This window comes from Salmo trutta, chromosome 2 (genome assembly GCF_901001165.1).
Source record: "Salmo trutta chromosome 2, fSalTru1.1, whole genome shotgun sequence".
NCBI lineage: Eukaryota > Metazoa > Chordata > Actinopteri > Salmoniformes > Salmonidae > Salmo > Salmo trutta.
Genome location: NC_042958.1, coordinates 72,230,896 through 72,257,952, shown reverse-complemented (window position 1 = coordinate 72,257,952; position 27,057 = coordinate 72,230,896). Strand labels below are relative to the sequence as shown.

General features: G+C 40.8%; 1 protein-coding gene across 1 annotated transcript in view; it reads right to left on the bottom strand.

The window, feature by feature from the left end:
- nrg3b (neuregulin 3b) overlaps nucleotides 1-27,057 on the bottom strand; it is a 428,509-nt gene that overhangs the window by 238,897 nt on the left and 162,555 nt on the right. The window lies entirely within an intron of this gene.

The window sequence follows — 27,057 nt, the reverse complement described above, 5'->3', positions numbered from 1 at the left end:
ATGAAATCAAAATCAAGTTGCTAGTAACAGATGACATTCATATTCTGACTATCTCTGAAACTCACTTAGATAATATGTTTGATGATACAGTGGTAGCAATACATAGCTATAACATCTACAGAAAAGACAGAAATACCGATGGGGCGGTGTTGCAGTCTATATTCAGAACCACATTCATTGAAATTTTAGAGAGGGTCTGATGTTAAATACTGCTGAAATAATATGGCAAAAGGTTCATCTGGCTCACCTAAAGCCCATTCTTGTTGGAAGCTGCTATAGACCACCAAGTGCTAACAATCAGTAATCTGGAAAATATGTGTGAACTGCTTGGTCATGTATGTGATATCAACAGAGAGGGATATTTTCTGAGTGATTTCAATACTGACTGGCTTTCATCAAGCTGCCCACTCAAGAAAAAGCTTCAAACTGTAACCAGTGCCTCCAACCTGGTTCAGGTTATCAGTCAACCTACCAGGGTAGTTACAAACAGCACAGGAATGAAATCATCAACATGTATTGATCACATCATGACAATTTAAAGTAGTATCCAAATAAATTGGATGTAGTGATCACAATATAGTAGCCACATCTAGGAAAACCAAAGTTCCAAAGGCTGGGCCTAATATAATGTATAAGAGGTCTGTAAGGACAGACGCTTGGAGACGAGAATCAAGTACGAGGAGTGAACATGTAATTAATAAATGAAGCAGGACAGAACAATGTCTGGACATGAAAACCATAACGACATTAATGCGGACACAGGGATGAAACAGAGGAACAGACAAGACATATTTTAATGAAAAATGTGGAAATTGAGCAAGTTGAGGTGACTAAACTGCTTGGAGTAACCCTGGATTGTAAATTGTCATGGTCAAAACATGTTGATATAACAGTAGCTAAGATGGGGAGAAGTTTGTCTATAATAAAGCCCTCTTCTGCCTTCCTAATGAGATAACTGTTATGTTGGTCGTATTACTTAGGCTGTGTTTACACAGGCAGCCCGACTGATATTTTTCCATGAATTGGTATATTGACCGATCACATCAGATCTTTTCACATCAGAGCTTTTTCAGAGCTAATCTGATTGGTCGAAAGACCAATTAGTGAAATAATATCAGAATTGACCGCCTGTGTTAACACAGCCTTAGTCATCGATGTGTTTGTGCTTGTCTCCATCCCCCTACAGGTGTCGCCCATCTTCCTCATTATCCCCAGTGTATTTAAACCTGTGTTCTCTGTTTGTCTGTTGCCAGTTCGTCTTGTCTTGTCAGGTCTTACCAGCACATTTTCCCGTCTCCCTGCTTTCTCAAGTTCTGTTTCCTAGTTTACTGGGTTCGGACCATTCTGCCTGCCCTGACCCCGAGCCTGCCTGCTGTTCTGTACCTTATTGACTCTACCCTGGATTATGTACCTCTGCCTGCTTTTGACCTGTCTTTTGCCTGCCTCCTGTTTGGGTCAATAAACATCTCTGACTCTAGCTGTCTGCATCTGGGTTTTATCCTGAGTTCTGATATGAGATGGCAGTTATGACTTAGAGATTTTCTCGATTGTACCTGGGGAGTAACTTTGAGTGTTACAGCAAGTGAGGTTAACCATACCCACATGAGAAAATATTATTTTGCGGACTTGACTGTAGTGTTCACTGCAGTGTTTCTTTTGGACATGACTGTGGTACACTGCAGTACTTACTGTAGTGTTTTTGTGGACATGACTACTATACTGTAGTATTTATTGTAGTGTTTTGTTGTATTATCTTTAAACATCGAAGTGGGGGCTGTCTCCTTGAGGAAGCATACTGGAAACATTCTAAAAGAGCCCTTACCTCAAAAAACTGGCTTCTGGCAAACAGTTGTGGCAAACCCTTGGCCAATATGTAGCAAATTTGTGGCAAGCTCATATTTTCACATACAAATTTCTTTTTTTTGTGGTGAATTTCTTGCAAACACTTCTGGGAAACTTGTGGGGAAACATTATATTCTTGGCTGCAAATTTGCTGCAAACTCAGTATGAATATGGAAATGAGATTAGGTTTTTGGTTACTGTGTGTTAGCAATATTGAAATGTTGTATCTACATGAACCAAATCACATAGAACTTTACATTAACAAGCAATGAAACAAATACACAGAAATTGCCAATGTGAGGTAAAATACTCATCAACCTAGAGCAGGGTTTCCCATACTCGGTCCTGGGAAAAAACTGAACGTGCACAGGAAAGAGTTTGGGAAACCCTGACCTAGAGCATCATCACACTACAAATGTGTTGCTATGGAGGATACTATGGAGAAAATAAGGTTGTTCCTTTTCCTATAATCCTTTCCCAGGCTATGTTCCAATATCCACACCATCATACCACTTAAAATACATGCCCAATTGATCACTTTATTCCTACACTAACGGAAAGCTGGTAATGGTAATTTTCGGTATTATCAACAGTAAAAAAAAAACTCTGAAAACATTTACCTGCAGCATACAGTACTGTAACTTGAGTGCCAAAAACCTTTTGACCACTAGTGTGTACATGGTTTTGTTGTTTCTGATGCAATGTATTAACATATTCTGTAGGTGTGCCTTGTAAGAGGCTATATTTATTGCACCCATAAGTGAGAATGCTGTACCACTTAAAGCTCCAATATTCAACTTTAGGCAACCTAACCAAATTCAAATAGAAATGTTAGTTATAGACCGGTCATTCTCATTGAAAGCACATCTAAGAAGTGGAATATCTGTTCTGTGTGTGATATTTCTATGCTTTCCGTTCTTAAGTGTTGTTTTGAGTCTTGTACTTTCGGTTTTGTACAACAGCTGAAAATACAACATTTGGGGTTATTGAAAATATATTTCACAGCAGTTTGGATGGTACAATGATTCTCTACACTATATTGCTTGTTTTGTCACAAACTGAAATTACACAAACTATTTGAATTTTAGCAACCAGGAAATGGCAAAGGGAGTTTTGCATTTTGCACTTTTAACTCCTATGTGGTAATAGTGCCCCATCAATTTTTCACCCATAAGAGTCTAAGCCCTAAGTCAGGGGGATTCTACTAAGCTATATGGATTTGTTTTAAGAAGGTCATACCAAGGATCATTTAGCTATTTGATTTTTAATTTGAAATCAAATCAAATTTATTTATAAAGCCCTTCTTACATCAGCTGATATCTCAAAGTGCTGTACAGAAACCCAGCCTAAAACCCCAAACAGCAAGCAATGCAAGTGTAGAAGCACGGTGGCTAGGAAAAACTCCCTTTAAGACGCCTTGAACTATCCCCCCCAAATAAAAAATGATTTTTGATAAAAAATGGTATTTGGACTTACTGCTATTCGCCCATACAAACTAATTGAATAACAGATTCAATACATGGAACAACAGATAGTCCCCCCCAAAAAATCTGAAGGAAGTTCATTCTGAAGTGTCTGTCCTATATCTGAGAAATAAGAAAGATCAGGAAACAAATACAGTGCATTTGGGAAGTATTCAGACCCCTTGACGTTTTCTACATTGTGTTACATTACTGCCTTATTCTAAAATGGATTAAAACATTTTTGCCCCCCTCATCAATCTACACACAATGTCCTTTAGGTGCCTTTTGGCAAACTCCAAGTGGGCTGTCATGTGCCTTTTTACTGAGGAGTGGCTTCCGTCTGGCCACTCTACCATAAAGGCCTGATTGGTGGAGTGCTGCAGAGATGGTCATCCTTCTGGAAGGTTTTCCCATCTCCACAGAGGAGCTCTGTCAGTGTGACCATAGGGTTCTTGGTCAACTCCCTGACCAAGGCCCTTCTTCCCCGACTGCTCACTTTGGCCATGTGGCCAGCTCTAGGAAGAGTCTTGGTGGTTCCAAACTTCTTCCATTTAAGAATGATGGAGGCCACTGAGTTCTTGGGGACCTTCTATGCTAAAGCCATTTTTTGTCACCCTTCCCCAGATCTGTGCCTCGACACAATCCTTTCTTGGCGCTCTACGGAAAATTCCTTCGACCTCATGGCTTGGTTTTTGCTCTGACATGCACTGACAACTTTGGGACCTTAAATAGAGAGGTGTGTGCCTTTCCAAATCATGTCCAATCAATTGAATTTACCACAGGTGGACTCCAATCAAGTTTTAGAAACATCAAGGATTATCAATGGAAACAGAATGCACCTGAGCTCAATTTTGAGTCTCATAGCAAAGGGTCTGAATACTTATGTAAATACATTACTGTTTTACATTTTTTATTAATTTGCCAAAATTTCTAAACCTGTTTTCGCTTTGTCATTATGGGGTATTGTGTGCAGATTGATGAGAAATGTTTATTTAATCCATTTAGAATAAGGCTGTAACGTAACAACAGGGGTCTGAATACTTTCCCAATGCACTGTATATATATTTTTGTACATGTATTTAACACCTTAGTTTTGGCACCATATATGGTACCATTCAAACGTTTGGACACACCTACTCATTCAAGGGTTTTTCTTTATTTTTACTATTTTCTACATTGTAGAATAATAATGAAGACATCCAAACTATGAAATAACACATATGGAATCATGTAGTAACCAAAGAAGTGTTAAACAAATCAAAATATATTTTATATTTGTGATTCTTCAATGTAGCCACCCTTTGCCTTGATTAAAGCTTTGCACACTCTTGGCATACTCTCAACCAGCTTCATGATGCAGTCACCTGGAAGGCTGTCTCATTGTCGTCAGTGATCAGGCCTACCACCACTGTGTCGTCGGCAAACCTAATTATAGTTTTGGTAAATGTGGAGGAGGAGTTAAGATGGAGTGTTGCCTTGTTAAGGTCCAAAAGCGGAAGTCATGTCATAGGCTCTTTTTCCATTTCGCCTGAAAACCGGAACATTCAATTGTTGGGGACTCGGCAGAGACTAGGGAATTAACACTTTTGGTGTTATGTAATAACACCTCAAAGTATTTTTAACCATTACGCCAAGAGGTTTGTACCTCTTGACAAGGTTGCTCAGCATTGGCTTAAGGACGTTACAATTTTATTGAAAACTCTGCTAATATTGTTGCACTTGTTACTTCTAGGGGTCTTAGGCCTTGTTAACTGGTCTGTGGCTTGTGTTAAGATGTGCATCTAAGGCTGCGTGTTACACATGCAGCCCAATTCTAATAGTTTTTCACTAATTGGTCTTTTGACCAATCACATCAGATCTTTTTCAGAGCTGATCTGATTGGTCAAAACACCAATTAGTGAAACATATATGAGAATTAGGCTGCCTGTCTAAATGCAGCCTATGTGAAAAATGTTTGTACCGGGAGACAGCTACCTTACCTTAGGTCCAGGGTCAGCTCTGTCTTGACCTCTTGATCAGGCAGTCCAAAAATATTTTTATTTGTTCAGAAGGTGATGAATAATAAATATGTACAAAATGGAAAAATACCAAAGGCAAGCACAAACTAAAGACTCAAAAAACGAATGAGAGGCCTCATGGCCACCAAACAAAACCAGCAGGCTCTCTAAGCTGGCACTCTGCCTGATGATCACTCTGATGCACCTGATGTCTTAAGAAACCAGGCTCAGCACCTGGACAAAGTTTCTGCTGCTGTCCCCTGGGGGAATAGAGTGAGGAAGTGGTAATGAACTGTAGTGTGCGGTCTAAACTACCTAACCTATTCCACATAGTCACCCATATCTATTTTCCTAACTTTTATACTTATATATATATATATATATATTTACTTTCCTAAAACTTCTTTAACTGAAGAGACAAAATATGCCCACTATAAACACTGGAGCTCTGAGTCCAACAGATTGTTTGGGGTAACCAAGTCATTTCTCAGACCACTAAGAGAACCTAGTTACTCAGTGTCACTCAACTCAACAAAGAACGTCTCCTCTAAATTGACACATGAATCAACCTCATACTCAAGCTGCAGAGAGTACAACACATCACATATCTCTGCCACGAAAGTCTCGGCTGGAGATACAAGAACCACCTTCCTCACTAGGGAGAAAAATTTCCTGGGAACCACTGTCTAGTTTGACAAATAATGTTTTTTCCTAAACCCCACACAAATCATCCTCCTCCCTAACTGGTTTAGCATCAGTACAGTGGCTTGCGAAAGTATTCACCCCTCTTGGCATTTTTCCTATTTTGTTGACTTACAACCTGGAATTAAAATTGATTTTTTGGGGGGTTGTATCATTTGATTTACCCAACATGCCTACCACTTTGAAGATGCAAAATATATTACATTGTGAAAAATAAGACAAAAAAACAGACAGCTTGGGCATATATAACTATTCACCCCCCCCCCCATTACTCTACTACCACATCTACAATACAAAATCCATGTGTACGTGTGTCTAGCATGCATGTGTCAGCATGTGTGTCTGTGCACTGTGCACATGTGTGTCTCTTCACAGTCCCCGCTGTCCCATAAGTTTTTTAAAAATCTGTTAACATGAGTACCTTCACAATCTGGGGATACCTCAAAACTCTAAGTCCGCCTCCTGAGACATCTGGGTTTTACGGGGGTTACACAAACCTGCATGACCACTTGGGGAAACTAGCTAATCACTCTGATCACTGGTGGAAACCCGTTTCTGACCGACTGGAAACACAAACTTTCTTCCCTTTATTCACTCATCAGCTGTTTCAAAAGTGTCATTCCCAACAAGTATTCGTCCTCCTGACTGCTATCCACCAGAACCGATGGCAAGAACTTATTCCACTTCTCCCATAAAAGCACTGCAACATCTAACTTGTTCAACTCCTCTGCTATTTCAACCTTCAGCATTTTTGCTACCTGACCTAACTGATCCCTCGTTAGCTTGAGAAAACCCAAACTCTCCACTACCTCTGCACAGAACACTGCTGGCCCCATAGTCAAAATCAGTACACCACACAGAACCAATAACTCAACTGATAAAAGTCACAGTTAGCCACTAGCTCAACGCTAACCAATGAATAAATACTCTAACTTGGAAAGTATACCCACTAGATGTACGAAGTTTCCATCCTATGTGTTGTGCATGAACAAAGTGCTTCTGTTCAGAGAGGGACATTATTTTAGGAGCCATGAGAGATATTAGTTTTACATAATGTACATAATACATAGTACATATTGTCTCTGCCACCGTCTCTTATGATCGAAAAGAGCTTCTGGATATCAGGACAGCTGTCACGCCCTGACCAGGGGAACTCTGCTATTTTTGGTCAGGGTGTGGTATTTCTATGGTTTATTTTCTATGTTTTGTTATAGCCTTTCTTTGTGGTTTATTTCTATGTTGGGCTCGGAGGTGATTTCCAATCAGACAGCTGTCGCTAGTTATGTCTCATTGGGAATCACATTTAAGTTCCTTTTCCCCCCACGATGTTTGTGGGTTGTTGTCTCTTTGTTTTGAGCACGCAACGTATCGACATTTTTTCTTGATTTTGTGTACATGTTTAATTCCAGTGTGTTCAATAAACATGTGTTCACTCCCAGCTGCGTTTTGGTCCGCTTCCTCGTCACCAGGCGACGATCGTTACAACAGCGATTACTCAACTCATACTGGATGAAGATTTTTTCTTTAATGAGTCGGACGCGAAGGATTTACTTCAGACACCCGACAAAGCCCAAATCCCCGTCATTCGCATGAAAAAGAGATGGAGATATCGGGGACATAGGTTGGGGTGCATTGTAAGGATCCGACGGCGAGTGAGTAATCCCCCTTTACCATCAGTTCTATTAGCCAACGTGAAATCATTGTCATTTCAAATGGATGAGCTCCGATTAAGACTATCCTACCAACTGGACATTACAAACTGTAATATCATATGTTTCACTGAGTCGTGGCTGAACGACGACATGGATAACATGCAGCTGTCTGGGTTTTCGGTCCATCGGCAAGCTAGAACAGCTGCCTGCGGTAAGCTAGAACAGCTGCCTGACGCACACATTGCGGGCTGCTGCAGAATTTTATGGCACGTTATTTAAGTGTCAGCCATTGTTGCTAGTTAGTGCTAGTTTGACCACCAGAGGGCATCTTTGAGAAGCATTTGACAGTCGTTAATATTGGCTGTACTAGAGAATTTAAAACCTTTTTTTGCAAGACCATAGTATATAGGATAGATTTCTTTTCAGAAATGTAGCTTCATTAATTTGATTAACCTCTACGGGCTAGGGGGCAGCATTGAGAATTTTGGAAAAAATATGTGCCCATTTTTAACTGCCTCCTACACCAACTCAGAAGCTAGAATATGCATATTATTGTTCAGGTTTGGATAGAAAACACCCTAAAGTTTCTAAAACTGTTTGAATGGTGTCTGTGAGTATAACAGAACTCCTATGGCAGGCATAAACCTGAGAAGGTTTCATGCAGGAAGTGGCCTGTCTGACAAGGAGTCGTTCTTCTTGTCTCTGTTTATTGAAGAGTGGGGATCTTAGCTGTAACGTGACAATTGCTAGGGCTCCAATAGGCTCTCAGAACCCGGGAAAAACCTGAACGATGACGAGGCAGCCTCAGGCTGAAACACATTATCGCCTTTTCCAAGTGTCGCATCAGAGGACAATAGAATTAGGCGCGTGCGCGATTCGACCCCGTGGAGTATTTTCCTTCGGCTGTTTAGCTCATTGCAGATTCCCGGTCGGAATATTATCGCTTTTCTACGAGATAAATTGCATAAAAATTGATTTTAAACAGCGGTTGACATGCTTCGAAGTACGGTAATGGAATATTTAGAATTTTTTTGTCACGTTCTGCGCCAAACGCACGACCGTGATTTAGCATTCTGATAGTGTCTAGAACGCACGAACAAAACGCTGCTGTTTGGATATAACGATGGATTATTTGAGACCAAACCTACATTTGTTATTGAAGTAGAAGTCCTGGGAGTGCATTCTGACGAAGAACACGAAAGGTAAGACCATTTTTCTTATAGGAAATATGATTTTGATGAAGGCTAAACTTGCCGGGTGTCTAAATAGCTAGCCCGTGATGGCTGGGCTATGTACTTAGAATATTGCAAAATGTGCTTCATCCGAAAAGCTATTTTAAAATCGGACATATCGAGTGCATAGAGGAGTAATGTATCTATAATTCTTAAAATAATTGTTATGCTTTTTGTGAACGTTTATCGTGAGTAATTTAGCAAATTGTTAGTAAATTCCCCGGAAGTTTGCTGGGGGTATGCTTTTTCTGAACGTCACATGCTAATGTAAAAAGCTGGTTTTTGATATAAATATGAACTTGATTGAACAGACATGCATGTATTGTATAACATAATGTCCTAGGTGTGTCATCTGATGAAGATCATAAAAGGTTAGTGCTGCATTTAGCTGTGGTTTGGGTTTTTGTGACATTATATGCTAGCTTGAAAAATGGGTGTCTGATTATTTCTGGCTGGGCACTCTCCTGACATAATCTAATGTTTTGCTTTCGTTGTAAAGCCTTTTTGAAATCGGACAGTGTGGTTAGATTAACGAGAGTCTTGTCTTTAAATAGCTGTAAAATAGTCATATGTTTGAGAAATTGAAGTAATAGTATTTCAAACGTTTTAAAAATCGCGCCACTGGATTCAACTGGCTGTTACGTAGGTGGGACGAATTCGTCCCGCCGGTCCCATAGAGGTTAATATTATGGTGTTTCTATTCCAAGAAAAATGAAAAACAAAACCCTCAGGGTTTCCATTAGGAAAATATGGCGCTGTACAATGTGAGCGGTCGGGAGTAGGCTATAGTGCTAAGGGCAAAATAATCCTAACATTTCCACACCCTAATTGTAGTCTAACCAATACTCAAACGGAGATTCAGTGAAAATAAAATCTAATTGATTTATCAAGATCAGTCCCCAAGCTTGTCTCAGAGCAGTGCAAAACGGTGCTGAAATAGTTGACTACACGGGGGTAGTCTATTGCTTCAAATCCTATTGCTTCTATCTTTAATATGCTTTAAATTCCACAATGTCACAAATAATTGAACGCACACAATTTTCAAAACTCTGAGAAGGGTAATAGGAGGTGATCTGCACTGCATATTAAACTGACTTTCTTATTGCTATATTCCATGCGTTACCGTGTGTGTTTCGATCCTCTCTCTCTCTCTCTCTCTCTCTCTCTCTCTCGACCTCTGAATGCTCGGCTATGAAACGCCAACTGGCATTTACTCCTAAGTTGCTGACCGGTTGCACCCTCTATAACCACTGTTTATATTATTTGACCCTGCTGGTCATCTATGAATGTTTGAACAGCTTGAAAAATGATCTAGCCTTTTATGGCCATGTACTCTTATAATCTCCAACAGGTTTGGATTTAAGTACAACTTTTGTATGACTGTCTCCTTTAGTGAGAGGTCTAATGGTTCAATATTTAATAATTTATGCCCTCCGAATTCATATTCATCATATAAATAGGCCCATGTGCACCTTGATTTTGGGGGTGCGCCATGTGGCCCGTGCCTAACGGGGAAAGGGGGGATGGAGCCGGTCGGCGCAACCCAGGTGACATGGAGATGCACCCTCCCGACCCTCCCGGCCCAGAACCCCGTGCAGAGGGAAGGGAGAAGTGGAGGGCACAGGTCCCCTACCCTACCCAGTCCTCAGAGAGTCTTAGATACTCCCACCATTTAGCCATGCTTCATTGGTCTGTTTTTTCTCGATGGCCCTCCGATCTGTACTTGTTAGATGACGCTCCGACCTGCAACCGTTTTCTACGGTTATACAGTTGAAGTCGGAAATGTACATACATTTAGGTTGGAGTCATTAAAACTCGTTTTTCAACCACGCCACAAATTTCTTGTTAACAAACTAGAGTTTTGGCAAGTCAGTTAGGACATCTACTTTGCGCATGACACAAGTCATTTTTCAAACAATTGTTTATAGATAGATTATTTCACTAATAATTCACTGTATCACAATTCCACTGGGTCAGAAGTTTACATACACTAAGTTGACTGTGCCTCTTAACAGCTTGGAAAATTCCAGAAAATGATGTCATGGCTTTAGAAGCTTCTGATAGGTTAATTGACATCATTTGAGTCAATTGAAGATGTACCTGTGGATGTATTTCAAGTCAGACCTTCAAACTCAGTGCCTCTTTGCTGTACATCATGGGAAAATCAAAAGAAATCAGCCAAGGCCTCAGGAAAAAAAATTGTAGACCTCCACAAGCAATTTCCAAATGCCTGAAGGTACCACGTTCATCTGTACAAACAATAGTATGCAAGTATAAATACCATGGGACCATGCAGCCATCATACCGCTCAGGAAGGACACCAGTTCTGTCTCCTAGAGATGAATGTACTTTGGTGCGAAAAGTGCAATTCCATCCCAGAACAACAGCAAAGGACCTTGTGAAGATGCTGGAGGAAACAAAAGTATCTATATCCACAGTAAAACGAGTCCTATATCGACATAACCTGAAAGGCCGCTCAGCAAGGAAGAAGCCACTGCTCCAAAACACCCGTAAAAAAGTCAGACTACTGTTTGCAACTGCACATGGGGACAAAGATCGTACTTTTTGGAGAAATGTCCTCTGGTCTGATGGAACAAAAGTAAAACTGTTTGGCCATAATAACCATCGTTATGTTTGGTGGATAAAGGGGGAGGCTTGCAAGCCGAAGAACACCATCTTAACCGTGAAGCACGGGGGTGGCAGCATCATGTTGTGGGGGTGCTTTGCTGCAGGAGGGGCTGGTGCACTTCACAAAATAGATGGCATCATGAGTAAAGAAAATTATGTGGATATATTGAAGCAACATTTCAAGACATCAGTCAGCAAGTTAAAGCTTGGTCGCAAATAGGTCTTCCAAATGGACAATGACCCAAGCATACTTCCAAAGTTGTGGCAAAATGCTTAAGGACCACAAAGTCAAGGTATTGGAGTGGCCATCACAAAGCCCTGACCTCAGTCCTATAGGAAATTTGGTGGCAGAACTGAAAAAGAGTGTGCGAGCAAGGAGGCCTACAAACCTGACTCAGTTACACCAGCTCTGTCAGGAGGAATGGGCCAAAATTCACCCAACATATTGTGGGAAGCTTGTGGAAGGCTACCTGAAACATTTGACCCAAGTTAAACAATTTAAAGGCAATGCTACCAAATACTAATTGAGTGTATGTAAACTTCTGACCACTGGGAATGTGATACAAATACAAGCTGAAATAAATAATTCTCTCTACTATTATTCTGACATTTCACATGCTTAAAATAAAGCGGTGATCCTAGCTGACCTAAGACAGGACATTTTTACTAGGATTAAATGTCAGGAATTATGAAAAACTGAGTTTACATACAACTTAGCCAAATACATTTAAACTTCCGACTTCAACTGTAAGTATGCTCCCTCTAATTCTCTCTCTCTCCCTCCCCTTCCGGAGGACATGAGCCTTAGGACCATGCCTAAGGACTACCTGGCCTGATGACTCCTGGCTGTCCCCAGTCCACCTGGTCGTGTTGCTGCTCCAGTTTGAACTGTTCTGCCTGCGGCTATGGAACCCTGACCAGTTCACCGGACGTGCTACTCTTACTCCTGAGGTACTGACCTGTTGCACCCTCTACAACCACTGTTTTTATTATTTGACCCTGCTGGTCATATATTAACGTTTGAACATCTTGAAGAACAATCTGGCCTTAGTGGCCATGTACTCTTTTAATCTCCACCCGGCACAGCCAGAAAAGGACTGGCCACCCCTCAGAGCCTGGTTCCTCTCTAGGTTTCTTCCAAGGTTCTAAGGAGTTTTTCCTAGCCACCGTGCTTCTACATCTGCATTGCTTGCTGTTTGGGTTTTAGGCTGGGTTTCTGTATAGCACTTTGTGACATTGGCTGATGTAAAAAGGGCTTTATAAATAGATTTGATTGACTGAGGTAACACTGGCCTATTTGCTGTGAACCTACTGCAGCTCAGCCTGCTTGCTAACACTCCATGGAACAGCTTCATAGCCAATTGGAACAACAGGTAAAGGGGGATGGAGGGAAGTGTGTCCGTGTGTGTATGTGCATGTTACAGTACTGACTGTTTTGTCCTATTCTAGGTCTATGGCATTGTCGAGGCTGGGAACAGTGAATGTGGGAGTGGTCAGCTGTCTGGATATCTACCCTCTCTACCTTTATTCTTCACTCTTATAGAAAGGTGAGACACACACACATTTATAACTCAAACACAAACAATCTTGCATCCATCTACACACTCCTCACATCTCCACCAAAATCCCTGAACCCATCATAACGAGTGTGTTTGTGAGTGTCTTCCCTGCCCGTTTATGTATTAGTGTGTGTAAGTAGAACAGGTGTCCTCCCAGGTGGACCAGGAGTCAGTGTAAATACATTACTTCCTGGATAACTCAATGGCAGGAAGCTCCTTCCTGATCTTCAACGGGATCCCTGGAGAGGTACGTGTGTGCGTTAATAACTCTTCTGGTAAAAAGTAATGGACAAACACACACTCTCTCTTTCTCTCTATCATTGCAGAACTCCAACCAGAATAGAAGAGCTGCTGCTTTGCTCTGCCTTCCACGCTTCCTGAGAGAGGATCCCTCCAACTTCATGAAGACCTGAGGTGTGTGTATCTACTATACAGTCTTTTCTAGGGCACACATAGCTGTTGTGACTTTACTTTCATTAATCTAATGATTGTTATTTATCTAATCAACTAACTATGTTTAATTGTTACCAGTGTCATGGCTCTCTCTCCTTGGTGAGGATCAAAGGCGCCAGATCAGCTCGGCACAGGGCTGACAGACCCTCCCCTCTCTCCCACCAGAGAGGAAGGGGGAGTTGGGCCGGTTTTATGACTTAACACCGGTTGTAAACTTTCTCTCTCTTGCCCTGCAGTATTGAACAAAGGAATGTGCTGTGTGTAGAGAGAGACTCTTGCCAAAACTTCAACATCAAACAACGGACACTGGGACAATATATTTCAACATCCAAAAGTTGGGGATGATGAGGGATGGAATATGGAAAATGAAGGTCTATTTTGTGATGTCATTAAAATGATCATAAAGACTGTATAACAAGATAACTGTAACTCTGAAAGTGTACACGTCCTAGTTATCAGGTTTGCATTTAAATGTTGTATAAAATACATTATTACGTACAAGAATATTTTTGAAAAGATAGAAATGGTGATTTTAGCCTTATAAATGAGATAATGGCTTTTCATATAAACCTGGTCCCAGTCAGTAACCACGCCCATGTAAGCACAGACATTATGTCAACAGGACAGAATGCCCTCCAAGGCCAGAGTTCTTAAAAGGACTCGATGAGAATATAAATACAGACCAGAGAACGTGAGGACGTGGTCCACACATTGAAATGGTTAAAACTAAAAGACCAGAAAAAAAATTGTAAAATGGTGAGACCCTGTGAAACTCTCGACGAGTGACGAAGGTAAAGACTAGACCAAACATGCAAAGTCTGCAGCTCTGCATGTAAAATAGTCTAGGACAATTGACCCAAGACGGGAGGGAAGAACAGATCCCTTGCACCTCTGTGTGGTACACCTCTCATGTATGCATTCTAAGAACACTCCAGAACAAAAGAAGCCTATAACTAAGAAGGACATTGTGACCTCTGGTGGACAACCAGAGACTTGCATCAAAATACTTCCCATAGACGAACCGAGTGGTTTCAACACAGAGACGACAGAGAAAGATCTACGCGTAAATATATGTTGCATTTCTAATCCAAATGAGCGGTTTGTTAGGGTGCTAAATATTAATATTTACGGTGATCATAGTTTCCAAATGTATGTACGCCAAGTCCACTCTGTCTCTCCCTCTCTTTATCTTTCCCCACCCCCTTTCCATTGTGTTACAAGCCATCATATTGGGTTAGTCCACTAGGGACGTTTCATTGCATAAGTTAGTAATCAATAACCTATACTGTGTGTGTGTGTGTGTTTATGTATTTCTGTGTGATTATTTAGTTAGTAAGTAAATAAATAATTAAGCCAATTTGTGTATCGCTGATTCATCACTTAGGTTAGGGTTCATGCAGATTACGACATTCAGAATGAGACTGATATGAGGAAATTATTAATTGATGGCTGGTATGATATCGATATATTCTTGAGTTAATTCGGGAAACGGTAACTCATTACACAAACTTTTCCCGTAATTGTTACATGATTAATTTAATTGAGTAATAATTAAACATAGTAGTGTCACATCCTGACCCTTGTAAGAGGTCATTTTCCATAGTAGAGTGGTCAGGGTGTGACAGGTGGGTGTTTTGGGTGGTTTTGGGTTCTATGTTTCTATGTGGGTTTTTTCTAGATTTCTATTTCTATGTTTTTGTTTTCTATGTTTTGGCCAGGTATGGTTTCCAATCAGAGGCAGCTGTCTATCATTGTCTCTGATTGGAAGCCATACTTAGGCAGCCTGTTTTTCATGTGTGGGTGTGGGTAGTTGTTTTTTCATTTTGGCAAGTGTCCTGACGGAACTGTTGTCGGTCGTTTTGCTGTTTTTGTTGAAGTGTATTCATTAAAAAGTTAATATGAGCACTATACACGCTGCGCCTTGGTCTACCTTGAACGACGGATGTGACAAGTAGGTAATTAGTCGATGAATATCAGTCATCACATTAATGATAGTCAATTCACGACACCCGCTTCACCCTTCTTTACCCTTCGGATAGTGTCTTGAACGCACGAACAAAACGCCGCTATTTGCATATAACTATGGATTATTTTGAACCAAACCAACATTTGTTATTGAAGTAGAAGTCCTGGGAGTGCATTCTGACGAAGAACAGCAAAGGTAATCAAACTTTTCTAATAGTAAATCAGAGTTTGGTGAGTACCACACTTGGTGGGTGTCAAAATAGCTAGCCTGTGATGGCCGGGCTATCTACTCAGAATATTGCAAAATGTGCTTTCACCAAAAAGCTATTTTAAAATCGGACATAGCGAGTGCATGAAGGAGTTCTGTATCTATAATTCTTAAAATAATTGTTATGTTTTTGTGAACGTTTGTCGTGAGTAATTTAGTAAATTCACCGGAAGTGTTCGGTGGGAATGCTAGTCACATGCTAGTCACATGCTAATGTATAAAAGCTGGTTTTTTATATAAATATGAACTTGATTGAACAAAACATGCATGTATTGTATAACATAATGTCCTAGGATTGTCATCTGATGAAGATCATCAAAGGTTAGTGCTGCATTTAGCTGTGGTTTGGGTTTATGTGACATTATATGCTAGCTTGAAAAATGGGTGTCTGATTATTTCTGGCTGGGTACTCTGCTGACATAATCTAATGTTTTGCTTTCGTTGTAAAGCCTTTTTGAAATCGGACAGTGTGGTTAGATTAACGAGAGTCTTGTCTTTAAAATGGTGTAAAATAGTCATATGTTTGAGAAATTGAAGTAATAGCATTTCTAAGGTATTTGAATATCGCGCCACGGGATTACACTGGCTGTTGAGTAGGTGGACTGGCCCAGAGAGGTTAAAGAGTTACCATCTCCCGAATTAAACTCTAAAAGGTCTTTACCTATCCCATCCATAAACAGTCAACGGATGAATCATAACCTCGTATCATATAATTCTGAACAGTCGTATCCTCCTTTATCTGCAAACACCTGATCCTTACTTATGATTCAGTACTACACAAATTGGTTTAATTATTTATTTATTTGCTAACTAAATGGTAACACAGGATAAACATACACATGTAATGCATTAAAACAGATCCCTAGCGGACTGACACAATATGGCTGCTTGTTACAAAAAAGATGGAGAGGGGGGGGCAGAGAGGGACAGAGACATAATACTTTGGTACATTTAGAAACTACTCTCACAGTAATCATATACATTGCACATGAACCACCACCCATTTGGAGTAAGAAATCATGAATGTAGTTCCGTGTAAATGTCTTGGATCTTCGTGTCTTTCTGTCAGGGCCAGGTCTTCTTGGAAAGGGTGTTTGGCATTTGTGCAGCACGCTTGTCCGGATTTGATTGTCCAAAAGGAGCCCCCATCCATCTCTTCTACTGTTGTTCTCCTTTGCTGTCTTCCGGTATCTGGTAACTTGTCTTGTAGTCCTGAACAGAACCATAGAGTTTATTGCCCTTCCATTTGCTCTGGAAGATGCTTATTTGAAGATAGGCTAGCCAGCCATGTTGATGGTTATCAGTGGTGATGAGAGTAGTAGAATACGATGGTTTGAAGAGAGCAGTAGAATGGTCCCACTTAAATTTGCTTTTCTAGATACTTTACTTAGGACAGCTATTCAGTAGTACCAGTGATTGTCCGGGAGGTGACTATAGTCTCTACCTTGTGTTGAGATTCAAAGTTTAGACCACTCTAAACGTGCAGCTGCAGCTAAATGTCTCTCTGGTCTGATATGTTAATTCTTAACCCATCATTTTATACAGTTCGTTCAAAAGGGCGGTTTGTGAGGCTGACACGTTCTCTGACCTCACTCAAGGGGGCCGTGACTACTTACCTATACAAAGTTATAGAAACAATTTGCTCTTATAGTTTCTAAGATCACATCCCTCTCTTAACAAAAACACTTTCATAATTGTTCATATTTCATACACAACATTGAGGATGGACACTTTGTATATGTATATACTTTTCAAGTTCCAGTATTTCCTTTATAACATTTTTAATGACATCACAAAATAACAACCGAAATTACATTATTATTCTTTAGATTGCCTCTGACCATTCCCTACTTTCTATATTAGAAATATTGTTCCAGTATTTGCTTTAGACCGTGTTATGGTTTCAGCAGGAAAATGTTTGTGAAACAAAGGCACATTCCTGTGTGAATTTGGAGAGGGAGATTGATTTACAACAGGATGTGAACCGTCAATCCCCCACCAGCACCCTTCTCCCCCCCTCTGTGGGTGAGAGGGGGTCTGGCCGAAGTAATCCACTGCAAAGCTGATCCGACTCATCTGGATCCTCACAGGACAGTCATGACATAGCCCATATATTCCCATTTTACACTCCTTGTTTGCTGTGCAATACCTAAGGAAATGCATGAGTGAATAAGCTTTATAATCTCAACATTGACGAGTAATCATTGAGCTTATTGTAACAAAACCATACGTTTTGGAACTGAGCCTCTTAAGACTTTGAATATGCCCACATTAGTAATTGGTTATTTTGTATTATCCTGTCTGTCCAGAAAAGCATACCACAAAGGGTCCTCAGATCCTCAAAAAGTTCTACAGCTGCATCATCGAGAGCATCCTGACTGGTTGCATCACTGCCTGGTATGCAACTGCTCAGCCTCCGACCGCGAGGCACTACAGAGGGTAGTGCGTACGGCCCAGTACATCACTGGTGCCAAGCTTCCTGCATCCAGGACCTCTATACCAGGCAATGTCAGAGGAAGGCCCTAAAAATTGTCAAAGACTGCAGCCACCCAAGTCATAGACTGTTCTCTCTGCTACCGCACGGCAAGCAGTACCGGAGCGCCAAGTCTTGGTCCAAAAGGCTTCTTAACAGCTTCTACCCCCAAGCCATAAGACTCCTGAACAGCTAATCAAATGGCTACCCAGACTATTTGCATTGTCCCCCTCCCCACCCCCTCTTACGCTGCTGCTACTCTCTGGTTATCTATGCATAGTCACTTTAACTCTACCTACATGTACATATTACCTCAATTACCTCGACAAACCTGTGCCCCCGCACATTGACTCTGTACCGGTACACAGTGGACATCAGAATATTAATTGTGACTGAAATTGGAGAAGATGCGTTCTACAAGGATATCATCAATGTTGCTGTCATCTTGGAGGAGCACATCATCCTCCCTGAGCTGACATTCATGTCATCACGAATGTCGGTGAAGACAGCTGCTCTGCCAGGGTTTATGGCCTGCGGAGCAAGTTGCTCCAGTGTACTGTATAAGAATTCCTGATTGACGTATGGCTCAGCCTGCCCTGACCTACCTATCATGGTGACGTAGAAATTGTAGGAAAGTAATCAGAGTAACGGAGGTTATGGTTTGTGCCATTAAACTACAGAATAAGTATTGCATGGGGCTGTTCATGTTTTCCATTGAAAATGTTTCAAAACATTTTTGAATACATTATGGAGTATCGTTTGGCTGAATAGGGGAAACTGGAACCTGACATGCCCGACTGTGTAGCAAAAGCAGCCGGATATTGCCTTTGTTGGCCACTATGAATCTGGACGTTTTACCTACATCAGATATCTAAATGTGTGCTGTCATATTTACCCTTTTCACAGTATTGTGCTGAACCAAACAGTTCTGCAGTCACGCTTTTCTTTTCACAATATGTTATCTAACACAGCTCCAGCAACTGTGGTGTATGAATAATCAAGCCAGCATAGTATGGCTTGGCTCAGTACTGTTAGAAGGGTACTGCTGTATTGAACAGAGATTGTATTGAACTGTATTGAACAGAGATTCTGTAAAATTTTATGAGTTGTTTCACAGAAACTGTCAGAATTATTCTCTGCTAGATTTGATAGACAGTGGAATAAGTGATATCCTGGTGATGATTGTGTCTCACTCACACACACACACACACACACACACACACACACACACACACACACACACACACACACACACGTGACATGGGCTCAAATAGTATTTGAAAGAATTACACAAATACACACACTGTACAGCAAAGTGTGTTGTTATGTCTGTTAAATTCTTTGTATCTAAATTCCTTTGTTTTGGAGGTAAATCTTAGTTGGTTAAAAAAATGTACATTTCAATGCACTTGTTAAACTATATTGGGAAGTTGACACAACTTAAAATGTTCAGGTAACAAACTTTGGTAAGTTGAAACAACTAATATTTTTGTTTTTCTGACCTCTCCACGAAGTAACTTGTCAATAAAACTTCAGTATCTTTGTTAGTACAACTCAAAAAAATAAATGTGTTGAAGCACCAGTGGAGGCTCCTCAGAGGAGGAAGTGGAGGACCATCCTACTTAGAGAATTTCAGAATTTAATTTTTTTTTTTTTTTTTTAAAGTTATCCTTTTTAGATAAAACTATTTTAAATATGTCACCAAATACCTGATTTAACAACACTGTTTAGCAATAAAGATCTACAGTAGTCTGAACAGCACCCTCTAGGGTAGCACCATGGTGTAGCCGGAGGACAGCTATTTTCCGTCCTCCTCTGGCTACATTGACTTCAATACAAAAACTAGGGGTGCTCCTCACCCCTATGGAAGGGGTGCTCCTCACCCCTTCCATAGATCTACATGGTAATTATGACGACTTCCGGAGGAAGTCCTCCAACCAATCAAAGCTTTTGCATTATGAACTGACATAAAGGATCAGATAATGAACCTAGTACTACACAAGCGTGATTTAGAAGCTTGGTGAGTTGGTGACATTGTTGGAGAGATTGAGGTAGTGAATAGGGATAGTTGAGCATTTTAGGATATTATTAAAATCAAATGAGTTTCTTCAAACTACAAGATACGGAGGAGGTAGGAGGTATACATTGTTTTCTTGGTTTTAGAACTTTACTTTACTAGTTACTTTTATTTACATGTGCCCTGCTAACTTTAGTAGCAAGTAGCTATCTACCAGAGTGCAGTTTTCTCTGCTAAAATGGCTAGCTAACGCTAACGGCAATGTAGTGGATTCTTTGTTGAAGAAACTCTTTCATTGCCCACATCAGATTCAAGCTTCTGGGAATAAAACACATCGATCATGTAATGGACAAAGGTCTGCAAATTCAAACTGTGCAACACAACGAGAAGGTAATAAGAAACAGGGATACTGCATTTTTGGGCATGCAAGAGTTGGCTTTTAGGGGGCACGTTGCTTCGTCCCGCAATGAGCCATTGTACATTGTACGAAGAAAGGAGGCATGATGAGAGGGAAAGTTTCGCTAACAACGGCAACTACAAGGAGTTTGCAGAGGTAGTTGCTTTACTTTCTGAGCATATGGAAGTTTCTACTATCTTCTCTAGGATGTCCTAATCATTTCAGAATGATTTGATAGCTTCCATAGCATCATTCATTAAAAGTTAAATTAAAAGATGTTGACGCAGATTTTTTTTTTCTTGGCAAATGGATGAAACCATAGACATCAGCTGTCTCTCGCAGTTGTTAGTTATCATCAGGTATGTGGAAGATCAGGGATGTTTCAGGAACGTTTCTTTGTGTCAATTGGGCGAGATGCCCAATCTGTTTTTATCTTTGTGAATTCTGAGATGTCTGAGTTTCATGGTGGGAGAAACTTGTTTCACAAACCTATGACGGCACTGATATAATGGAATGTATCTGCTATTTGTATTTACAGCTAAATACAAAAAGCAGACAGCCCTCTCATTCCTTTTCCCCATAATGTTTTACTATAAATATTATTATTCAATGTTTTAGGTTAAAATCATTTCACTTTGACGATTTGTCATCTCCGTGCAGTCCGAGCCTGTACTTACTTCACATTGATTTGACTAAAAGTATTACGTTTATTCAGTTATTAAATCCAAATGTGTCAGTTCCACTTACTGTCTTATTCAAAACCGTTAGGTTTGTGATGACAAAGTTGTGATGCCTAGTTAAATAAAGGTTAAATAAAAAAAATTAAACGACGATGCGCAAGAGATCGTCATTTATTCATTGCTATGATCATTGATCTCCTGAAGAAGCTATCCCCTTTCCTTTCTTTCTGTGCCACCAAATGTTTGGATATAGTGGTAAAGTTACCACTGGAGTATCAATGAGTTAGCCAGCTAACTTGCCTAAATATCCTGAAATAACTTTTTTATTTTGTAAAAGTATAAGCTTGAAATGGGCATGGCCTAATTGACTCAACAACCAAAACACATATCTAAGTTTAACTTACTTAATGAATCAGAAAATCAATAGTTATGGTGGTTTATCAAAGTTAGCTGGCTAACTAATTGATCCTGCTTTGACTTTTTTGCGCATGATGATCCATGGCTTATAAATCGTTATCTTCTCCCAAGAAATGTTCAGTTTGATTTGTGCACGGATTTAGCCCCTAATCTGGAAAGGAAGACACGCTGTAATCATGCCATACCCGTATCTGTCTAAGTACTGTCCACTCTGGGATTCCTCGCTACTGGGACATTCCAGAGGGAAATGAGTGACAGGTCAGGTATATATCACAGCCATCATTCTGCCGCATCCTGCCACAAGTGATCGAGGCAATTCTACACGTATTGTCCATAAGATACATTAGTTTCCAATTTACAGCCGACGAACAGCCGCGTGTCAAAGCCGAGTTTATCATCTCATTTAATTTCCCAGGGGTCAGAGGTGCAGTTGACTGCACGCATATTGTCCAACATGCACCATTTGTAGATGAACATGTATATGTTAACAGGAAGAATTTCCATTCATTGAATGTTCAGATTATCTGTGATGCCCATATGCAACTACTCAATGTATGCTCCAAGTGGCCAGGGTCTACGCAGGACTCATTCATTCTGCGCCACAGCAGAGTAAGCCTGTGTCTAGAAGCTGGTGAGAGTGGAGGCGGGTGGCTTCTCGGTGAGTTCTTTTTTTTCTCCAGTGTACAATAGCCTATTAACCGTGCAAAATAATGTAACACACCGGTTTTACCCTCTTTGGTGACCGGCGCTATACACTGAAAATATGGCTTCACACTGCCTTTGCCGATCCCCAAACAGCAGAGAAAATGCACTACAATTTGGTGCACGAAGGTCGGTTGTGGAGCGTACCATTGGACTGCTGAGGGGCAGGTGCCTTCAATTTTAAGTTAATTTGAGATTTATAGATCACACGTGTGTAAGTTACAAATGGGCTTCTTAGAACCTGCGTAAGCAAGGTTTTTCATGCTCAGTATCTTTTATGAATCGAACATAAGCACACCTTCGGAAATGATCGTACGACAAAGTTCAAGTATAAATCTAAGAACATTTTTATAAATGAGGCCCCTGACCTACAGGCAGTTGGATATGTCATTTTAGGGTACGATCTTTAAGAGGCTTTTAAGGAAGTAGAGCCAAGTACCCCTTATCCCTCATTTAATCTTGTCCCCCTAGGAGGGGTAGGCAGCTCTTTGTGTAGATGAAGTACAGTGCATTCTGAACGTTATCAGACCCCTTCACTTTTTCCTCATTTTGTTACGCTACAGCCTTTTTCTAAAGTTGATTAAAAAAATATTCATCAATCTACACACAATGCCCCATAATAAACAACCGAAAACAGGTTTTTAGACATGTTTGCAAATATATTGAAAGTAAAATAAAGAAATACCTTATTTACATAAGTATTCAGACCCTTTGCTATGAGACTCGAAATTGAGTACAGGTGCATCCTGTTTCCATTGATAATTATTGAGATGTTTCTACAACTTGATTGGAGTCCACCTGTGGTACATTCAATTGATTGGACATGATTTGGAAAGGCACACACCTGTCTATATAAGGTTCCACAGTTGACAGTGCATGTCAGAGCAAAAACCAAGCCATTAGGTTGAAGGAATTGTCCATAGAGCTCCAAGACAGGATTGAGTCGACGCACAGATCTGGGGAAGGATACCAACATTTTTTTTGCAGCATTGAAGTTCCCCGAGAACACAGTGGCTGCTATAACTCTTAAATGGAAGAAGTTTGGAACCACTAAGACTCTTCCTAGAGCTGGCTGCCGGGCCAAACTGAGCGATCTGGGGAGAAGGGCTTTGGTCAGGGAGGTGACCAAGAATCCAATGGTCACTCTGACAGAGCTCCAGAGTTCCTCTGTGGAGATGGGAGAACCTTCCAGAAGGACAACCATCTGTGCAGCACACCACCAATCAGGCCTTTATGGTAGATTGGCCAGACGAAAGCCACTCCTCAGTAAAGGGCACATGACAACCCACTTGGAGTTTGCCAAAAGGCACCTAAATGACTCTCAGAACATGAGAAACAATATTCTCTGGTCTGATGAAACCAAGATTATTTGGCCTGAATGCCAAGCTTCACGTCTGGAAGAAACCTTGCACCATCCCTACGGTGAAGCATTGTGGTGGTATCATCATGCTGTGGGCATGTTTTTCAGAGGCAGGGACTGGAAGACTACTCAGGATTGAGGGAAAGATGAACGGAGAAAAGTACAGCGAGATCCTGATGAAAACCTGCTCCAGAGCGCTCAGGACCGCAGACTGGAAGGACCGCGCTCCATCCAACAGGACAACAACCCTAAGCACACAGCCAAGACAACGCAGGAGTGGCTTCGGTACAAATCTTTGAATGTCCTTGAGTGGCCCAGCCAGAGCCTGGACCTGAACCCAATCCAACATCTCTGGAGAGACAAGAAAATAGCTGTGCAGCGACGCTCCCCATCCAACCTGACAGAGCTTGAATGGGAGAAACTCCCCAAGTACAGGTGTGCCAAGCTTGTAGCGTCGTATCCAAGACTCAAGGCTTTAATTGCTGCCAAAGGTGCTTCAACAAAGTACTGAGTAAAGGGTCTGAATACTTTTGTTTTTGTGATATGTCCGTTTTTTTTAATACACTTGCAAAAAAAATCTAAAAGCCTTGTTTTTGCTTTGTCATTATAGGGTATTGTGTGTAGATTGATGAGGGGGAAAAAACATGTAATCCATTTTAGTTTATGGCTGTAACGTAACAAATGTGGAAAAAGTGAAGGGGTCAGAATATTTTCTGAATGCACTGTGTATAATGACTGTGTGGTTCTGTAATTTCTGAGTTCCTCTCGGTTTATCCTTAGTGTAATCTCCCCTGCAGTCACTTGAATAAACTCTTATTAACTAGGTAATGGGTTCTGCCTGATCCTTTGAAGAGGTTTTTCTCAACAGCTATTTTCGCTGTACTAATGGTGCAACCATCGGAAACAACGTTACAGTGAATCCTCATTACAACAATTATTATCGGGACGATTTTGAACTACATTTTCTTAAATCCATAATGTTCCTTAAGACCCTTCCTTAACGAATTAATTATGAATGATCTTCGTGATGTGTTTATTTAATCACTTTTAAGACTTGATTTGTGATGTTTTAGTGGTATTTCGTTTGTACATATAGCCTACAGTTACATAAACTAATAAATGCCATTGTGTTTTTTTTAAAACAAAATATTACTTAACACTTTCACAAACACAACCAAATAATTATTTTGCGATAGTATTAATAAAATGTATTTTTTAGACTGTTGGAATGTTGACATGGAAAAGTCTCATCATTGGCTCGAAGGGGGGACCCTCGAGACCACATTTTTTTTGTGTTTGGGTGCAATTAACTGTGTTATTGTTAGCTCTTCATGTTGATAAAATGTATTAATTAAAGCATACTTTGACCACTGTTACGTAATCATTGCATTATCACTTGTAGTTTCTTTTGAAACCTTGTTGCAACCCCTATATGTGATTAGATTTCAAATTTGATAATGCAACGATTTGTTATGATGGATGATTGTTATTGCAGTGGCCGGTGCAGCAGCCCACCCTACTCGGCTGGCTTGAACAATGCCTGGTGAAAAACATTCCTCTCGACTAATTATGTGTCCCAAATCACACGATATTCCCTAAGTAGTGCAATTCTTTTGACCAGAGCCATATGGGCCCTGAAGAAGTGCACTACATACTGTAGGGAATAGGATGCATTTGGGACTCAACCTTATAAGAGAGTGCTGCCAGGAAATAGAGTGGTTTCCATTTCACCTCCGGTCCTGTTGAAGTCCCACTGCACATAACAAGGCTGGCTAATATCCTGCAATCTTTGCAGGTATAGACTGCAGAGACTATGGAGCTTCACAACCTAGCATTAAAATGCTATTTCCAATGCTTTTTCCCTTCAGTCAAAATGGTAGAATAGCAGCATATCATTGATAGAAGAGTATCTTATTTGTATAGTCAGACGAAGATGGGATATAATAGTATCTTATTTAGGGAACTCCTGAGTCAAGTGATTTTTGAGTGAGTCCTCAGGTATACTTTTGTTGGAAATCACCGCAAAATATGAAATCCATCTCTCTTTGTTGCCGTAAACGCCTCAAGAATGTTACGGACCTCCTCCTCAAAAAGGTATTAGCTAATGGCTAGGCTGTCAGACCAAGAGGTATTAAGCTTTCTCACTTCTGATATCCCTCCGCCCCTCGTGTGTATCTTCCTACTGACACACATCCTCCATTACAGAGAACTTCACTTCAGAAAAAAGGTCAACATCAATAATAGCCATTGTGATTCATCTAAATCATTGGGAAAGTGGTTTGGCTTTATGAGCGTGGCTGCTCCCCATGTGCCAGGCACTAAATACGACAGCTGGATCTGCATCTCTAATATGAATGTGTTTGTGGCTTTTACATGTTTTTAGGGGTGTGTGTAGACTGTGTTAATCGCCGCTGGCCAAATGCCAATCAAACCCCAGAGCTCCCAGGCTTGTCTCCACCAATCAATTTGCTCGGCACAGTTTAGCACACAAAAGCGGTGTGGGAAGGGGAAAGTCAGCACTTCCTGCCGTGGAGCTATTTTGGGCACTATGAAAAAGGGAGTGGAAAAGCACATCAGATATATTATATTTCAGACTATGAAGGACAAAAGAGAGGGAGAGATGGGTCAAGCGAGAAGGCAAAGGGAAACTAAAGAGGGAGAAAGGAGAGAGCTGAGAGAAGGGGTTGGGAAGCGAGTGTGGGAAGGAGGGAGAAAATAGAGACAGAGGAAGAGACAGTCACAATTGGCTAGCCTCATCTCTTGGCGTATCATCCGACTTGCGGGGGAAAAATTACTACCAGTCCCCGAAGGGTCGGAGTGACTTCCCCAACCACTTTAATAATCTGGAAGAGTGTGATTGCCTAGTCAGTGCTGCTGTCAGATGTGTTAATTAGACACACCGCTTTATCAGAGCCGGCCACTCATGAACAGACATCCAGCACATTAACGTTTTTGTAAAACTCAGTGTACTACCGACCTGCACTGCAAAGTCACTATGCCGTAAAACTAAGTATATTATCATCATACATTGTTTGGTACACATCAGATCTGGCCACTCATGAACCATCCAGCCACATTAAGGTAAAACTTAATACTATTGGCCTGCACACCCTTTGGGCACTGGTAGAAAGTAGTACACTAAATAGGTGCACTAAATAGGGTGCCATTTGGGACTCATTGTATGTACACAATGCTCGCAGCTACTTCTTGATATCATGGAGATACATTTATCCTCCTTACCCCCTTGAGA